Source organism: Mobula hypostoma, chromosome 9, assembly GCF_963921235.1.
Source record: "Mobula hypostoma chromosome 9, sMobHyp1.1, whole genome shotgun sequence".
NCBI classification, from domain to species: domain Eukaryota; kingdom Metazoa; phylum Chordata; class Chondrichthyes; order Myliobatiformes; family Myliobatidae; genus Mobula; species Mobula hypostoma.
The window spans coordinates 111,921,006-111,938,765 of record NC_086105.1 but is presented as its reverse complement, the minus strand read 5'-3'; positions in this window follow the sequence as shown (position 1 = coordinate 111,938,765).

Below are 17,760 nucleotides of genomic sequence, written 5' to 3'. Positions count from 1 at the left end.
ATAGGATGAAAACTGGGCTGAGAAGTGGTAGATGGAGTTCAACCCAGATAAGTGTGAGGTGGTTCATTTTGGTAGGTCAAATATGACGGCAGAATACAGTATTAATGGTAAGACTCTTGGCAGTGTGGAGGATCAGAGGGATCTTGGGGTCCAAGTCCATAGGACACTCAAAGCTGCTATGCAGGTTGACTCTGTGGTTAAGAAGGCATACGGTGCATTGGCCTTCATCAATCGTGGGATTGAGTTTAGGAGCTGAGAGGTAATGTTGCAGCTATATAGGACCCTGGTCAGACCCCATTGGAGTACTGTGCTCAATTCTGGTCGCCTTACTGTAGGAAGGACGTGGAAGCGCAGAAGAGATTTACAAGGATGTTGCCTGGATTGGGGAGCATGCCTTATGAGAATAGGTTGAGTGAACTCGGCCTTTTCTCCTTGGAGTGATGGAGGATGAGAGGTGGCTTGATAGAGGTGTATGAGATAATGAGAGGCATTGATCGTGTGTATAGCCAGAGGCTTTTCCCCAGGGCTGAAATGGCTAGCACGAGAGGGCATAGTTTTAATGTGCTTGGAAGTAGCTACAGAGGAGATGTCAGGGGTAAGTTTTTTACTCAGAGAGCGGTGAGTGTGTGGAATAGGCTGCCGGTGGCGGTGGTGGAGGCGGAAACGATAGAGTCTTTTAAGAGGGCTATGGGTAAAGGCTAGGTAGTTCTAAGGTCGGGACCGATCATTGTATGCATTATGATCAGAGATTAAGGGAGCTAGGGCTTTACTCTTTGGAGAGAAGGATGAGAGGAGACATGATAGAGGTGTACAAGATAATAAGAGGAATAGATAGAGTGGATAACCAGCACCTCTTCCCCAGGGCACCACTGCTCAATACAAGAGGACATGGCTTTACGGTAAGGGGTGGGAAGTTCAAGGGGGATATTAGAAGAAGGATTTTTACTCAGAGAGTGGTTGGTGTGTGGAATGCACTGCCTGAGTCAATGGTGGAGGCAGATACACTAGTGAAGTTTAAGAGACTACTAGACAGGTATATGGAGGAATCTAAGGTGGGGGCTTATATGGGAGGCAGGGTTTGAGGGTCGGCACAACATTGTGGGCCGAAGGGCCTGTACTGTGCTGTACTATTCTATGTCCTATGACATGTTCGGCACAGCTTTGTGGGCCGAAGGTCCTGAATTGTGCTGTAGGTTTTCTATGTTTCTATGTTTCTAGAAGAGATCAACAAAAATGCTGCGTGGATTGGAGAGCACTGCTATTAGGAGAGGTTAGACAAACTTGGTTTGTTTTCTTTAGAGAGGCGGAGGCAGAGGGGACATTTGATAGAGGTTTATAAGATTATGAGAGGAACAGATAGAGTGGATAGACGATACCTTTTCTCCCAGGATTGAAATGTCTAATACCAGAGGGCGTGCAAGTGTGAGGGGCGAGTGTTTTACACAGAAAGTGGTGGGTGCCTGGAACGCACTGCCTGGGGTGGTGGTAGAGGCAAGTACTTCGGGCATTTTTAAGGGGTGTTTAGATAGCCACATGAATGTGAGAAAAATGGACGGAGATGGACACTGTAGGAAGAAGAGATTAGTTTATTTTGCCATTTGATTACTAATTTAATTGATTTGGCACCACACTTTGGGCTGATGGGCCAGTCCCTATGCTATACATTTCTATGTTCTATCATAGGTTCCAGCATTTTGTCTACTACTGTCAAACTAACCGAAGTGTGGTTACCTGTCTTCTCTCTCCAGGTAAGATAGAAATATTAAAATGTTTCATTTTGAAAATCTCTTCTAGAAGGGTACAACCACAAAACTAAGTCTGGAAGTAAATATCTATTTCTATTTTACTTGCTGCATTTCGGGATATCTGAATGAGACGTGCCTGCACACTGTTCCTCTCTTTCTTGGTCGTGCATGGGAACTGTAACATGTGAAAGTTTCTGCACTTTAAAAGTCCACGCATGCTTAATCAGCTGTGAAAGTTAAACCTGGGCATCACTGTGCTGTCTCAAACTGCCAGAGACCCGAGTCCAGACTTGACTTCAGGTGCTGTCTGTGTGAGGTTTCCATGTTCAGTCTGTGTCTCCATGGGTTTTCTCCAGACATTCTGCTTTCATTCCACACATGCAGGTTGTGTGGGTCAATTGGCCATTCATCTGTAGGGGTATGGTAGGATCCAGGTAGAACCTTGATGTGAATGTGTGGAGAATAAACAACTGAAATTAATGAAGGATTATCATAAGTGGATGGTTGGCAGGTGGAGAGGGCTCAGTGGGCAGTCAGGCTTGGTTCCACACGTTAACTTGCTCTGTGCCAACCAACTGACGGGAGTACTCAAGGACATTTTCAACCTCTCACTGCTATGGGCAGAAGTTCCCACTTGCTTCAAAAAGGCAACAATTATACCGGTGCCTAAGAAGAATAATGTGGGCTGCCTTAATGCAGCCCCCCTGGCCGCCCTCAGGGTCACTCAGCTCGCTGTTGTCTAGGGAAACAGCCTCGGCCCCGCCAAACTAGGTAATTAGTTTGTGTGGATGCTATGCGATGTACCCCACCCCGCCCAAATAACAGACAATACATCAGATACGATTAAATGATTTATAATTTATAGATATTACTGGAACTATATAATTAAGAGAGAATAAAATATAAAAGGAAAATAAAAGGTGCCACACTTATCAAAGTTCAATCTCTTCGTGCACAAAAACCGTTGGAGCTCAAGGACCTTCTTCTTCACCCTACGACCCCCTCAGACCACCTCGACCGGCCGCCTGGGACCAACAACGGTGGTTGACCAGGCGCTCCACACGAGTCCATCTCCGTCTCCTCGCCGAACGTCCCGCTCGGGGTCAGACCCCGTTAGCGGACGTCACAGCACCTCGTCCATCCTCTGTCTCGCTCTCCCGCCTTCTGCCCCAAAACCCCGCGCATACAGTATCTTCAAATACACCAAAAACATAACAACTATCCCAATTGGTTAATAGTACCCTCTTATCACACTCCAAAGAAAACAAGCTGGTAGCACAAACCTTCTCAGTGTTTAACACAACAAAGCCGCATTCCCCAGATTAACATAACAAAGATGCCATTTTAATTAGCCCCCGCAGTAACATAAAAGTCGAAACCCCCTTACATTAATATCGCCCAGTAGCACTCACATCAACAGTGACGAAATGCTTTGAGAGGTTGGTCATTATTAGAGTAAACTTCTGCTTCAGCAAGGACCTGGACCCATTGCAATTTGCCTATTGTCACAATAGGTCAATGGCAGATGCAATCTTAATGGCTCTCCACACGACTTTAGACCACCTGGACAACACAAACACCAATGTAAGGATGCTGTTCATAGTCATAGTCATAGTTATAGTCATAATTTACTGATCGCTCAGCATTTAATACTATCATTCCCATAATTCTGATTGAGAAGTTGCAGAACCTGGACCTCTGACCTCCCTTTACAATTGGATCCTTGACTTCCTAGCCGGAAGACCACAATCTGTGCGAATTGGTGATAACATCTCCGCCTTGCTGATGATCAACACTGGCGCACCTCAGGGATGTGTGCTTAGCGCACTGCTCTACTCTCTCTATACCCATGACTGTGTGGCTAGGCACACCTCAAATACCATCTATAAATTCGCTGACGATACAACCATTGTTGGTAGAATTTCAGGTGCTGATGAGAGGGCGTACAGGAGTGAAATATGCCAACTAGTGGAGTGGTGTCGCAGCAACAACCTGGCACTCAACATCAGTAAGACAAAAGAGCTGATTGAGGACTTCAGGAAGGGTAAGATGAAGGAACACATATCAATCCTGATAGAGGGATCAGAAGTGGAGAGAGTGAGCAGCTTCAAGTTCCTGGGTGTCAAGATCTCTGAGGACCTAGCCTGGTCCCAACATATCAATACAGTTATAAAGAAGGCAAGACAGAGGCTATACTTTATTAGGAGTTTGAAGAGGTTTGGTATGTCAACAAATGCACTCAAAAACTTCTGTAGTTGTACCATGAAGAGCATTCTGACAGGCTGCGTCACTGTCTGATGTGGGGGGGGGGCGCTACTGCACAGGAGCGAAAAAAGCTGCAGAGGATTGTAAATCTAGTCAGCTCCAACTTGGGTACTAGCCTACTAGTCATAGCCATAGTCATAGTCATAGTCATACTTTATTGATCCCGGGGGAAACTGGTTTTCATTACAGTTGCACCATAAATACTAAATAGTAATAGAACCATAAATAGTTAAATAGTAATATGTAAATTATGCCAGTAAATTATGAAATAAGTCCAGGACCAGCCTATCGGCTCAGGGTGTCTGACCCTCCAAGGGAGGAGTTGTAAAGTTTGTTGGCCACAGGCAGGAATGACTTCCTATGACGCTCTGTGCTGCAGCTTGGAGGAATGAGTCTCTGGCTGAATGTACTCCTGTGCCCACCCAGTACATTATGTAGTGGATGGGAGACATTGAACAAGATGCAACTTAGACAGCATCTTCTTTTCAGACACCACCATGAGAGAGTCCAGTTCCATCCCCACAACATCACTGGCCTTACGAATGAGTTTGTTGATTCTGTTGGTGTCTGCTACCCTCAGCCTGCTGCCCCAGCATACAACAGCAAACATGATCGCACTGGCCACCACAGACTCATAGAACATCCTCAGCATCGTCCGACAGATGTTAAAGGACCTCAGTCTCCTCAGGAAATAGAGACGGCTCTGACCCTTCTTGTAGACAGCCTCAGTGTTCTTTGACCAGTCCAGTTTACTGTCAATTTGTATCCCCAGGTATTTGTAATCCTCCACCATGTCCACACTGACCCCCTGGATGGAAACAGGGGTCACCGGTACCTTAGCTCTCCTCAGGTCTACCACCAGCTCCTTAGTCTTTTTCACATTAAGCTGCAGATAATTCTGTTCACACCATGTGACAAAGTTTCCTACCGTAGACCTGTACTCAACCTCATCTCACCCAGGATATCATTAGGGAACGGTGTCTCAGAAAGGCAGTGTCCGTTATTAAGGACCTCCAGCACCCAGGGTATGCCCTGTTCTCACTGTTACCATTAGGTAGGAGATACAGAAGCCTGAAGGCACACACTCAGCGATTCAGAATCAACTTCTTCCCCTCTGCCATCGGATTCCTAAATGGACATTGAATCCTTGGACACTGTCTCACTTTTTTTAATATAAGATATTTCTGTTTTTTGCAGTTTTTAAAAAATCTAGTCAATATACATATACTGTAATTGATTTACTTGCTTATTTATTATTATTTTTTTTCTCTTCTAGATTATGTATTGCATTGAACTGCTGCTGCTAAGTTAACACATTTCACATCACATGCCAGTGATAATAAACCTGATTCTGATTCTGATTCTGATTCCATGACAATAACAGGAGGAAGTCTTCAGTCATTTCAACTTGCTCCATCTTTTATTTAAGTCCTGGCTGGTCATTATCATAACTGCATTTACCCACTCGGATCACATCTCTCTGTACTCTCACCCAGTTAAACTCAGCCTTGAATGTCTTGATTATTTTGAGCCTCAGTACTGATTTTCAGGAGAACTCAGAATTTCCACCGCACCACCCCTTGCATGTGTCTGTGTGTGGAAGTGCTTGCTGATTTACTGCTGGCCTGCCTAGTTGTGATTTTAAAATACTGTACTGCACCTTCGTTCTGAATTCACCTCTATCAGAGGAAATTGCTTCTCCCAATCTGCTCTGTCAACACTTTTAATCATCACAAACTTCCCGATCAGATCACCCTATAATCATTTATATCTAAGGAAACATGTCTAAGACTATGCAATCTCTTCTCATAATTTAACTCTGTTTGCTCATGAAGAAAGGCTCTGGTTCAACGTGTTGTCTTGCTGCAGGAGTGGTTTTTTTCTTGTCAGGGCTGGATAGTTAGGCTGGTAGATATATTCAGTCATTGTCTTTAACAGCAACAGGCGATAGGATTGATTCTTGCCATAACTTGCTCAATCTACAAATCGTGGAAGGATTGATCTTTTGTTCAAAGTCTTCAGTACATACAGAGTCATGTCAGCTTTAACTAACCCTTCCCTTCAGCAGAAAAGCAGAGCACTGTTAATGGGTAGAATGCCTGGAGGATTTCGGACACTGCAGCTTATTATGGTAAATAACATACATCGACATAAACATTCTTTATCAAAGGCAGTCAGCTTCCATGTACCAGCTGTGGCTACAGAAAGAATGAACAGAAAGTCATAATGTATGGAATTTCCAGTTCTGTAAGGTACAGTGACTTTTGTACGTTTCAATGAGAATGGCATTTACTCGCAGTGTTTCTGATAGCACAGGAGCAGTCTAACTCCCGCACCCCTGGCACTTCATTGTGAGAATTACCCATCTACTTCATCCTTGGAGTCCAGCAAATCCCTCTTCCTCAAGAATTTTTCCAGTTGTATTATAATGGTTACAGGTAAGCCTCTTTCAGACTGTGCTTTGCAGATCATAACAGCCTTCTGAATAAAATCAAAAGCTTGAAATTCAGTATCTTTCTTTCAGGGCCCAAGTGAATGAGTGGACATTTGACTGCGCACTCCCTGCCGTTGCATTTGCGTCCCTGGCAGGCTTTGCAAATCTGACATGAAAGGTCAACATTACTTGTCACATGTACATCAAAAGCATCGAAACACATAGTGAAGTGCGTTATTTGCAATGAATCAGTGAGGATTGTCCAGGGATCAGCTCACAAATGTTGCCATGCCTTCGTTGCCAATGTAGCATGCCCATAACTTCCTAACCCTAACCCGTGTGTCTTTAGAATGCGGGAGGACTTGAAACACCTGCAGAAAAAACTCCTTACAGACAGTGGTGGTAAACAAACCCTGATCGGTGATCACTAGCACTGTAAAGTGATTGCACTAACTGCTGCCATCAACACCATGCAGTGTTGCAGAAAGGATCAGCCATTGTGATTCTGGAATCACTTTACAGGGTAGGGGGTGGGGTGCTGGGGGTGTCGTTGGACAACAGCACTTTCATTGCACAAAGCTGGATTGGAACCACATCAAATATCCATTACTGATGAATAACAGGAGCCTTTCTCCTTCGTGGGACTGCTGACCTTGACTCTGACAAACCTACCTCCTTCTCGATTGCCTCTGGCAGTGACTTCGGATTGTTGCTGGTGTGAACCCCTAGTCCCACGTTTCGATGTCCCATTTCTCCAGTCACCATCACTGTTGCAAGCCCTGGCTCTAGATTGCTCAAACAGTAGAAAAGTTGTCCCTATATCCAAACTGTTTGGAATTTTGCAACCTAATTAAATCCCCTCTCCAAAATACATGTTTAATTTGTGTGTTACAGCCAGTGTATGTTGTGTGGGGTGAGAGAATCATAGGGAGATGCCACACAAAAACAGGCCTGAGTCTGATTCTTTGGCTCACAGAGTCTGTGCTATCCATCAATCACTCATTGACATTAGTTCTACATTCCATCAATTCAGAGCCTAACAAGGGATTTTGTTAACATCCCTAAACTACAAAGGTTGGTTATCAGACTGTCTAAATCTACAAATTGGAACACATCATCCATCTACATTGAGATCAGCAGTTGCCTGCATTTCTTCTGTTACTGTGGTCCTAAACGCAGTTTTTCACTGGCAGAGAAGGCAGGAAGCCCAGCTCACTGATTGGCCGTGGTCGTACTTCCTTGACTTTCTGCCTTATCAGCTGTCAGAGCTGTCGGTGAAGTGGAAAGTTTGTCATTCAGAGCACCTGAAAGGGCTCATCATTATTAAAAACAAAATACTAGTATTAAAAAGGCAAAGTTATCAGAAAAAAAACTCAAAATAAAGATATTTAAACCTAATGGGAAATTAAATAAGTAGACAAAGGCTCCATGACCTTAAATGCTAATGTTATGTTTTGTAAAACAATATTACAAAAAATAAGAGACATCTTGGAGATCAAAGTTGGCGGTGAAAACATCAATAATTTCAGCTATGCCGATGACTCTGTGTTAATTGCAGGTACGGAGGAAGAACTACAAAACTTAATTGATATAGTTGTTGAAGAAAATGCAAAAATGGGTCTATCTATCAATTGCAGAAAGACAGACTGTATGGTGATATCCAAAAAGAAGGAAAATCCTATCTGCAGGCTGAAAATAAACAGGGAAGTCATAAAACAAGTACGGAACTTTTACTATTTAGGAAGCTGGATGACATCAGATGGCAGGTGTGACATGGACCTCGAAAGAAGAATAGGGTTGGCAAAAGACACCTTTACGAGAATGAAGAGTATACTGACCAACACTAAACTAGGCATGACAAATCCCCTCAGAGTACTGAAATGTTACGTTTATCCAATTACGTTATATGGCTCAGAATGTTGGACAATATCTAGTAACATGAAGAAATGAATTGAAGCAGCAGAGATGTGGTTTTTGAGGAGGATGCAAAGGATATCATGGATGAAACGAATATATAATGAGGATGTCACGAACAGAGCAAGCACAAAAAGAGAAATGATGTATGAGATCATGAGAAGGCAACGTAACTTCATTGGACATGTGATTAGGAAGGAGGAGTTAGAATGTATGGTAATTATGGGAAAGATTGAAGGGAAGAAAGCAAAAGGAAGGCAAAGACAAATGATGCCAGAAAACTGGAAATGAATACCAACGAATTGATCCACTTGACCCGAAACAGGAGTGTGTGGACCATGGCAGTCAGAGCTCAATCTGGGCATGGCACCTGATGATGATGATGTTTTGTAATTTCAAAATATTAAACTAACTCAAAAGAAACCATGGGAGACAGGGAATGCAGGTTTAACTTTGAATTTATTTTAAGCGAAGTGACAGATGCAATTTAGGTATTTTACATATAACCCATAATTAATTATTTAAACAAACAGGAAAGCTTACTCAACCAATGTATATACAAGATTACTCAAATATAACTGAAATATTAAATACACAACGCCCCTACCTGCTTAGATATAAACTCCAACTCAATAGAGAGTGTATCACAGTATGTCATGCAAAACAACTACTATACAGACATCCACAGTGTAGTAAACTTTAAGTAGTTCAATTCATTTCAAAAGATTTAATCACTGTGGAGGATTTCTTATTTGTGGGATAGCATTTTTCCTGACAAGGGAGGTCACTCTGCTATGGCAGGTGATTCTTGTGGCTGTGAAACAATCTCAAGTTCTGGGGCCTCCTCCGTGGTGGTTGCAGGACATGACTCTGAGACTGTAGAAAGTGGTTCTGATAGTGGTAGCCAACTTTCCTCTCTATTAATTATCTCTGTTCTCCTCAACTGATCAATGTGTTGTCTCCAGATGATATCAGACTCAATCGCCACTGTGTAGGAGAGTGGTCCAGTTCTGTCTTTAATCTTTCCAGGTACCCACTTTTGATCACCTTTGTAGTCCCTCACCAGGACTACTTGTTCAGGAGTGAAACATTGGCACTCCTTGTTTGAGGAGCCATCATTTTGTCTCGGCTGTTTGTCCTGCATCCTCCTTCTGAGATTGGGTTTGAGGAGATCCAAGCGTGAATGCAAGGGACAGCCCAGGAACAGCATAGCAGGTGAGTTGTTGGTCGTGGTATGCATTGCATTGTGACATGCAAGGAGGAAATTGGCGAGCTTCTGATTCAGTGTTAGTGTAGTGTTCTGCTGACATTGCTTGCAGTGCATTCTTTAGACTCTGGACAAATCTTTCCAGTAAGTTATTTGTAGCTGGGTGGCATGGTGCGAATATAATATGCCTTATTCTATTCTCCTTTAGGATGGTTGAAACTGTTCTGCAGCAGATTGTGGTCCATTGTCACTGATTAGTGTTCTGGGACGCCAGTCCTTGAGAAGAGGCTTCTCAACATATCAACAGTGTGCGAGGTTGTAGTGAAGGCTATTGGGAACACCTCTGGCCACTTTGTAGGTGCGTCCATTAGTACCAAAAAATTTGTGCCCATGAACTGTCTGGCAAAATCCACATACACTCCAAATCATCGGACAGGGCAATTCAGGCCATTCCCAGGGACGGATAGGTGTTGCTCTTGGCATCTTCTGGACTTGTTGAACAGTGCATGGCAAGCTGCTCAATCTGCTGATCTATCCCAGGCCACCAGAAAAAGCTCTGAGCCAACACTTTCATTTTAACCACATCTAGATGACCAGCATGTAGCTTCTCCGACACTTCAGCTCTAAGCTTGGATGGTACAACAACTCTCGATCCCCACATAAGGCAACCTCCGTCAGGGGCAATTTCATCCTGGTGCAGGTAAAAATAGAGGATCTGGGATTTCTGTCACATATTCCTGCTTTGTGGTGTGGGCGTGTAGACTTGACAGTTCGGGGTCTTTTCTGGTTTCCCTTTGGGTCACCTCTGCTGTAATAGGGAGATTTTCTATTTGCGTTAGGGAGAATGTGTTAAGAGGAGTGCCTTTCTCAGATCATTTTCCATTACTTCCTTTTCTAGGGGTGAACAGAACAGTCCATCAGAATTTCCATGATTAGTTCTCCACTTGAATTCAATCTTGTAATTGTGTCTTCCAAGAAACAGAGCCCATCTTTGCATTTATGCTGCTGCTGTTAGTGGACTAAAAATGGACACTAGAGGCTGATGATCAGTGGTCCGGGTAAAGATTCTCCCATACAAGTATTGGTTGAAACATTTTATACCCCAAATCAGACTCAAGACCTCTCTGTCAATCGGTGTATAATTTTTCTCTGCATGTGTAAGGGAATGTGATGCAAAGACTATGGGCGCTCACTTCCATCACTCTTAACATGTGACATTGTCACAACCACGGATTCGGCAGCACAATAGATACAGCAATTGCACTCGTGAATTTGCACGTGTCAGTTAATTATTATTTAATCGTGATAGTACTTAACTCCATACTGTTGATGTAGTGCTTGTCGAGACTTGGACAGAGCACAGCAACGCTTCGCTGCCTGTTTGCATCGGCCTTGCCTGAGAAATCGGACTGTCGAGTCAACTGACTCTGACGGCTTTAGATAACGGCCCTGTTTGGCCTAGTGCTTATTGTTTTATTTTCCCCTTAACACTGTTTGCATTAAAGTTTTGTGAACTATCAACCCCCTTCAGTGTCTCTCACTCCGCACTTGGGCCATGTCCAGATTTAGTAACAGCAAGTCTTGAATGACAAAGATGGGCCCAGCAGAGAGAGAGCAGCTGACCTTGGCCGTGAGATTCATTGGTCAGGTAGGAGACAAGTTACAGGCAATGGAGTCTGTTCTCAGTGAAGTTACAGAGGCAATGAGGCAGATAATCTCGTGCCGACAAGCCCAGCATCACTTGGAGGAACAGGATGTCCTTAGCTGCAACTGTTCAACAGCTCACCACAGACGACCAGACTCAGGTGTCTGCGATTTCAGCACTCATGGCTGCCGTCCACGAATTTGCTGTGAACAGCCAGCATTGGCTGACAGTCATTGACGTTCTCACCAACTCAATTCAGCAGCCTCAGGCCGCCTCAGTCCCACTCCCAGCATCTCGCAGGTCCTCCTTTTCTCTGCTGTCCCAACAGTCTCTGCTACTAATGCTCCCGCTCCTGCACCCGGACCAGAGCCGACTCCCATGACTTTACAGGAACCGAGTATTTCACCACCAGGCGGATCCCGATGGTTGCAGGTATTTTATTACCCAATGCGAGCTGACATTCCAAGCCCAGTCTGGTCATTTTGGTGATGATGCGAAAACTGGCGTACATGGTCAATCTTCTGACGGACAACCACTCAGCCTGTTCAACACTTTACGGGAACAAGGATACTCCTCAGCCCAGTCGTTCCGACATTTCGTAGTGGAGTTAAGGAGGGTTTTTGATCTTCCATACGGGTTTAGGAGGCTGCCCACTGACTCTTGGACCTGCGCCAAGGCAGAGGAACAGTGAGAGCCAATGCAGTTAAATTCCGTACCCTTGCAGTAGAGACGGGATGGAATGAAAGATCTCTCATTACTGCCTTCCAGCGTCAACTGAACGCAGGGGTCTGGCATGAGATCGCTGTCTGGGACAAGCAGGGTAGTCTGGATGACCTGATTTATCTGGCTATTCGAGGTGACGACCAGGTACCTGAGTGGCACAGGGAAAGAACATTTCAAACTTCCTACTCATCCTGATCACCGTCTTTCCTCGCCTTCTCCTCTTCCCTCACCACCCAGCACCCAGCCCACGGAGGAGCCTATGCAAGTGGGTCACATGCGCCTGTCTCTGGAGGAACAAGAGCAGTGCTGGAGAACAGGTTCCTCCCTCTGCTATGGTGATCCAGGACACTTCCAGGCGGCATGTTCCAAGTGTCCAGTGAAAGAGAATACCGGTCAGCAGGGAGGGGAATCCTGACGGGTTGTTTCTCTCTCCAGTCAGCTTCCCCTGATTCGGTAATGCTCGCAGCTTCCTTGTCGTAGAGGTCTCAGACCCATGAACTTAAGGCAATAATTGACTTCGGTGCAGCCGGGAACCTTATGGACATCTCTCGCTCAAAGATGGGTTGACCTCTGGGAACCGGCCAGATCCACCTTTCCACCCAACTGGTGCTCGAAGGTAACCATCATGAAGAAATATCTTTCTATCTGATTAATTCACCTGAACTGCCACTGGTACTTTGTCTCCCCGGTTATCCCGACATGACCCACAGATCAATTGGTCTCTGAAGGTACTCCAAGAGTGGGGACCAACATGCCTGTCTACCTATCTGGGTCCAGCTCAGGCTCCGTTCGAGACTTAGACAGAGAACAGCAACGCTTCGCTGCCTGTTTGCACCAGCCTTGCCTGAGAAATTGGACTGTTGAGTCAACTGATTCTGAAGACCAACAGTATTCGTTTAATATTTAGATGTTCTTTTCAGCTGCAGTGTAGGCTTTGTTCCCCATTTGAGAGTTTTGGTTAATAGCCCTGTTTGGCCTAGCACTTATTGTTTTATTTTCCCTTTAACACTGTTCGCATTAAAGTTTTGTGAACTATTGACCCACTACAGTGTCTCTCACTCCGCACTTGGGCCATATCCAAACACTGTGACAGACATGACTGCATCTATACCTCACAGTGACGCATCACAGGCAAGCTTCACTGGATGATGTGGATCATAATGTGTCAGTACGGAGACTGATGTCATAGTTTCCTTCACCTTTTTGAAAGCCACCTCACACTGCTTTGTCCATTGCCATTTCTTCCTGACCTGCAGTAATGAGTTCAAGGGGTGGAGTACATTGGCCAGGTTTGGCAAGAAACTGTTATAGTAATTGAAAAATCCTGAAAAAAATACCATAACTGTGACACACCCTTTAGCCTTGGGGCATCCACCACTGCTTGAATTTTCTCAGCACACTTGTGTAATCTTTGTGCATCAATTGTATGACCACAGATGCTTGGTTTAAAGAATTCGCACATGATGTGTTGTGATCTGAGTCTGTAATCTTCTAATCTTTTTAACACTGTCTCGAGATTTTGGAGATGTTCCTTGTTATCCTTACCAGTAACAATGATGTCATTTGGGTAACACTGACTGCCTGGGCAGCCTTGCAGAACCCGGACCGTAGTTTTCTGTCAGAGTGCAGGTGCAGTTGCTACTCTGAATATAACCTGATTGTGGAGATTCAGGGTATTGATATACTTTCAGTAGTGGATTGATGGTAGGTAACATTAAAATCATCACAGATCCTGCCAGACCTTTCTCCTAGGCTACTGGGACCACTGGCATTGCTCACCGGTTCCACTCAACCTTGGAAAGAATTCCTTCAGCCTCCATCTGATGTAGCTCACTGGCCACTTTATCATATATAGTATAAGGAACAAGACAAGCTTTGCAAAACTTGGGTGCAGCATTTTCATTTTGTACTATTTTACCCTTCATATGTTTAAGTTTTCCAATACCGTCCTTGAACACTGCTCTGGCATCATCCAGTATCTTTCTTAATCCGCTTTCTTTTGGCTTCGTTGAAGAGGATCGAGAATGCAAATGATGTATGGGTCTCCAATGAAGTTGTAGTTGTCTCAACCAAACATCTCTCTACAATACTGGCCCTCCAGTTTTTGCTACATACAAGCTCAATCTGGTTAGTTGCTTATTGTATTTCACAGTGATGGGTGTCATTCCCACAAGAGTTATCTTTTCACCAGTATAAGTGTTTAGTTGGAAATCTGCAGGCTTCAGTTTGTTATCTTTGAAATGCTGTTCAAACTTATTTTGTGGAATGATTGAAACAGCTGAACCAATATCTAATCCCATTTTAATTAATTTGCCATTCACTTCTGGTGTAAACTATATTGCTTGTCTATTGTTAGTTTTCACACTGTAAATCCTAAGGCTACACAGGCCTGCATCACTCTCATCATTATCAGATTTTTCATTAACAGCAAGCAGATTAGTGCTCTTTTTGAAACTGCAAAATGACTTTTTATCTTTTTTCTCTTCTCTGTGCAGTTCATTTATTTTTATCTGGTCTGCATGCTGTTTTTATGTGTCCTACTTAGTCGCATTTTCTGCAAGTTTCACCTTGAAATCTGCATTGATCTGGTGTATGTGAGCCCCTGTCACAATGGTAACACCATTTGTTCAGACAGGCTGGTTTCTGTTTAGACATTACAATTTTATTTACGTTCACTTTTATTTCTGACTAACTCAATTGCAACTCTGTCTGCGGTCTCCATTGAAACTGCAATTTTCACTGCTCTTTTAAATATAAGCTGTTCTTCAGTTGGGAGCTGTTTTTGCATGCTTTCTTGTAAGATTCCACAAGCTAAACAATCTCTCAGTGCATCATTAAGCCCACCACTGAACTGACAATGCTCAGACAATCTTTTCAATTCAGTCACATACGTTGGAATGGACTCCCCTTCTTTTGATTGTGCTTATAAAACCTGAGGTATTCTAAAATCAACAATGGCTTTGACTCTAAGTGTTCCAGCATTAAATGCGTACAATAGTAGCAAAGCTCATTTCTGCAGGTTTAGTTGGAGTAGTCAAACTTAGAAGCAAATTGTGTGCTTTTAAACCTAATGCACTTCGCAAAATTGACTCTCACCTCTCGTTGGTTATTTCATTTGCTTCAAAATACTGTTCCAATAGCTCAGTATACATGAGCCAATTACCAATTGTGTAATCAAACTTGTCAATCTTCATCTGGTACTCATAGTTTATGAAACCGTAAGTTCTTCTGTTCTCTTTATGAACCCATGTATTCTTCTGTTTACAGCCTTTTTTTAAACTCGATCGTGTCTTCCTTTCCAAAGATCATGAGCTGGCTGCTTTTGTTTTAAACTTGACCGTCTCTCCACATGCAGCGCCGTTTCTTTTAGACTCAGCTATCCCTCGTCGCATTTTTTTTTAGTTCAAACATCTCGCTCCGCTTTAACAGGTCAATAGCGGACTTGGATGCCTCATCGCCTATGTAATGTTTTGTAACTTCAAAATATTCAGCTAATTCAAAGGAAAACACACGTAACCCTCTCAATGTGGCTTGTAACAGACTTGGCTCATTAACCAACCCTGGCTAACAGCCATGTGACTCCACATTGCATGGGTAACGGTGAGAAGGCCATCTTCAATAAGCAGCACATGTCTAGGGCCGGTGTGGTTCTGATGCAACCAAACAGGAAAGTTGGAATGTTCCGATAAGGGAATGGAAATTATGGCGAGTGCTGTGTAAATGCTGCCCCATGCAAGGTTATCATTCACCAAAGAAATAAGACCTTTCTCCGGCATAAAATTAAAGTGGAAGTTTATTTACAGATATTTCAACTTTAACAAACAGTTAACAGAAAAAGAAAAGAAAAAGGGCCCATTACAATTAAACCTTTACTCATGGAACTGTACAAACGTCCCCCGAAGAACATCACAAGTAAACCGACTAACTCAGAAGTATGGGCTCTTCCTCCTTGGAACCATTCCTCTGCACCAAGCACTTTTAGCGACAGGGGCTTCCCTGGTGCTCTTCTCACACCTCCCAACAAAAGACCCCAAGCCAAATCAATGTCCCTCTGAAATCCGACCATGCCCAAATCTCTTGAAAGTCCCATAGCATCCCACTGGACAGAAGGTTACAATGCGCTACCAAGCAAAACCCGACTGGCTGACACAACATTCCTAAGTCAGGGAAATGGCTCCTTATCTCAGCTGAAGCCAAAACATTAGTCGGTGAAGCTTAACTAACAGAAAATGCTGCAGTTGCAGAAAACTGCTAAAATAAGCTGCCTAACAGCATAGCAGTAGAAATACAATTTTGACCAGGTCCTTACACGCGGGAGTCCGGGAATGCAGGTTGAACTTTAACCACGTACATATTAAGTAGTAGCATGATGACATATGAAATTAACATATTTTTACATATAATCCATAATTAATTATTTAAATGAACAGGAAAGATTAATCAAGCAATACAGGATTACTCAAATATAATTGCAACATTAAATACAGAACAGCTAACTGTTTTTCCACATATGCTGACTGGTTGTGTGTTTCTTGGATTTTCTGTGTACTGTATATTATATTATATTAAATACAAAGATGTTTTGGCCACACCCATTTGGCCCCTTCCATTTCCATGTCACCTCTGTATGCAGCAGGTCTCACCTGGTGTAGACATAGCAGGCAAGTTACCTGGAAATCTACATTCAGTGGGCCCCTCCTGTACCCTATGGACTGAGCACTGAGTGTATGTTTGTGATCTTTTGTTGCTGTAGCCCATCCACTTCAAGGTTCAATGTGTTGTGTGTTCAGAGACGCTCTTCTACACACCACTGTTGTAACGTGTGGTTCTTTGAGTTACTGATGTCTTCCTGTCACCTTGAACCAGCCTGGCCATTCTGCTCTGACCTTTTTCATTAACAAGGCATTTTCACCCACAGAACCGCAACTCACAAGATTTTTTTTGTTTTTCACACCATTCTCTGCAAACTCTTGAGACTGTTCAGTGCAAAAATCCAAGAGAACAGCAGTTTCTGAGATACTCAAACCACCCTGTCTGGCACCAGCAATCATTCCACAGTCAAAGTCACTTAGATCATATTTCTTCCCTTTCTGATGTTTGAATAACAACTGAACTTCTTGTCCGTGTTTGCATGCTTTCATGCATTGAGTTGCTGCCACATAATTGGCAGAATAGATACCTGTATTAGCGAACAGGTAAACAGGTGTACCTAATAAACTGGCCACTTGAGTGTATATGAGTCTGTGCTGCCTCGTTGGACTCTGATATGGGATTTCCAGGCAGCTGATGGGGCCAGGATTCTGGTTCAGCTGAGAGGAAGACTGCTCCTCTGCTCAGTGGAGTATTTACCAAATGACGTTTCACTGTAGTGCCAAAGTCCTGTTGCACAAGGAGTTCTACCTTTCACATGAAATGTAAACTGACGTCCCGTCATCTCAGACAAGCAACCTTTCGGTCCAATTAGAATAGGGAGGGGAGAATGAACCTGGTAGAACCTAGAGTTTAACCTTTAACCCACATCAATAAAGCCTATCATTGTTATATTACTGATGATGGAAGCTTGGAGCTTACTATATGAAAGTTAGTTGTCATGTGTCCTATGTTAACCTCCTGACTACATATCAAAATTCATTAAACGCAAAGGACTTGGCCCTGCTCAGGGTTGTGAAAGGTGCCATGGAAATGTAACTTATAATTAATTAATTTTAACCAAAATTTATTAAGCTATCAATTGTTCCACATCAAATCTCATTCACAGAAAATCCTTAAGAATTATATTGCAGGGTTGGACTTTATTTATAATATTTTTCAGATATGTGGGGCATTT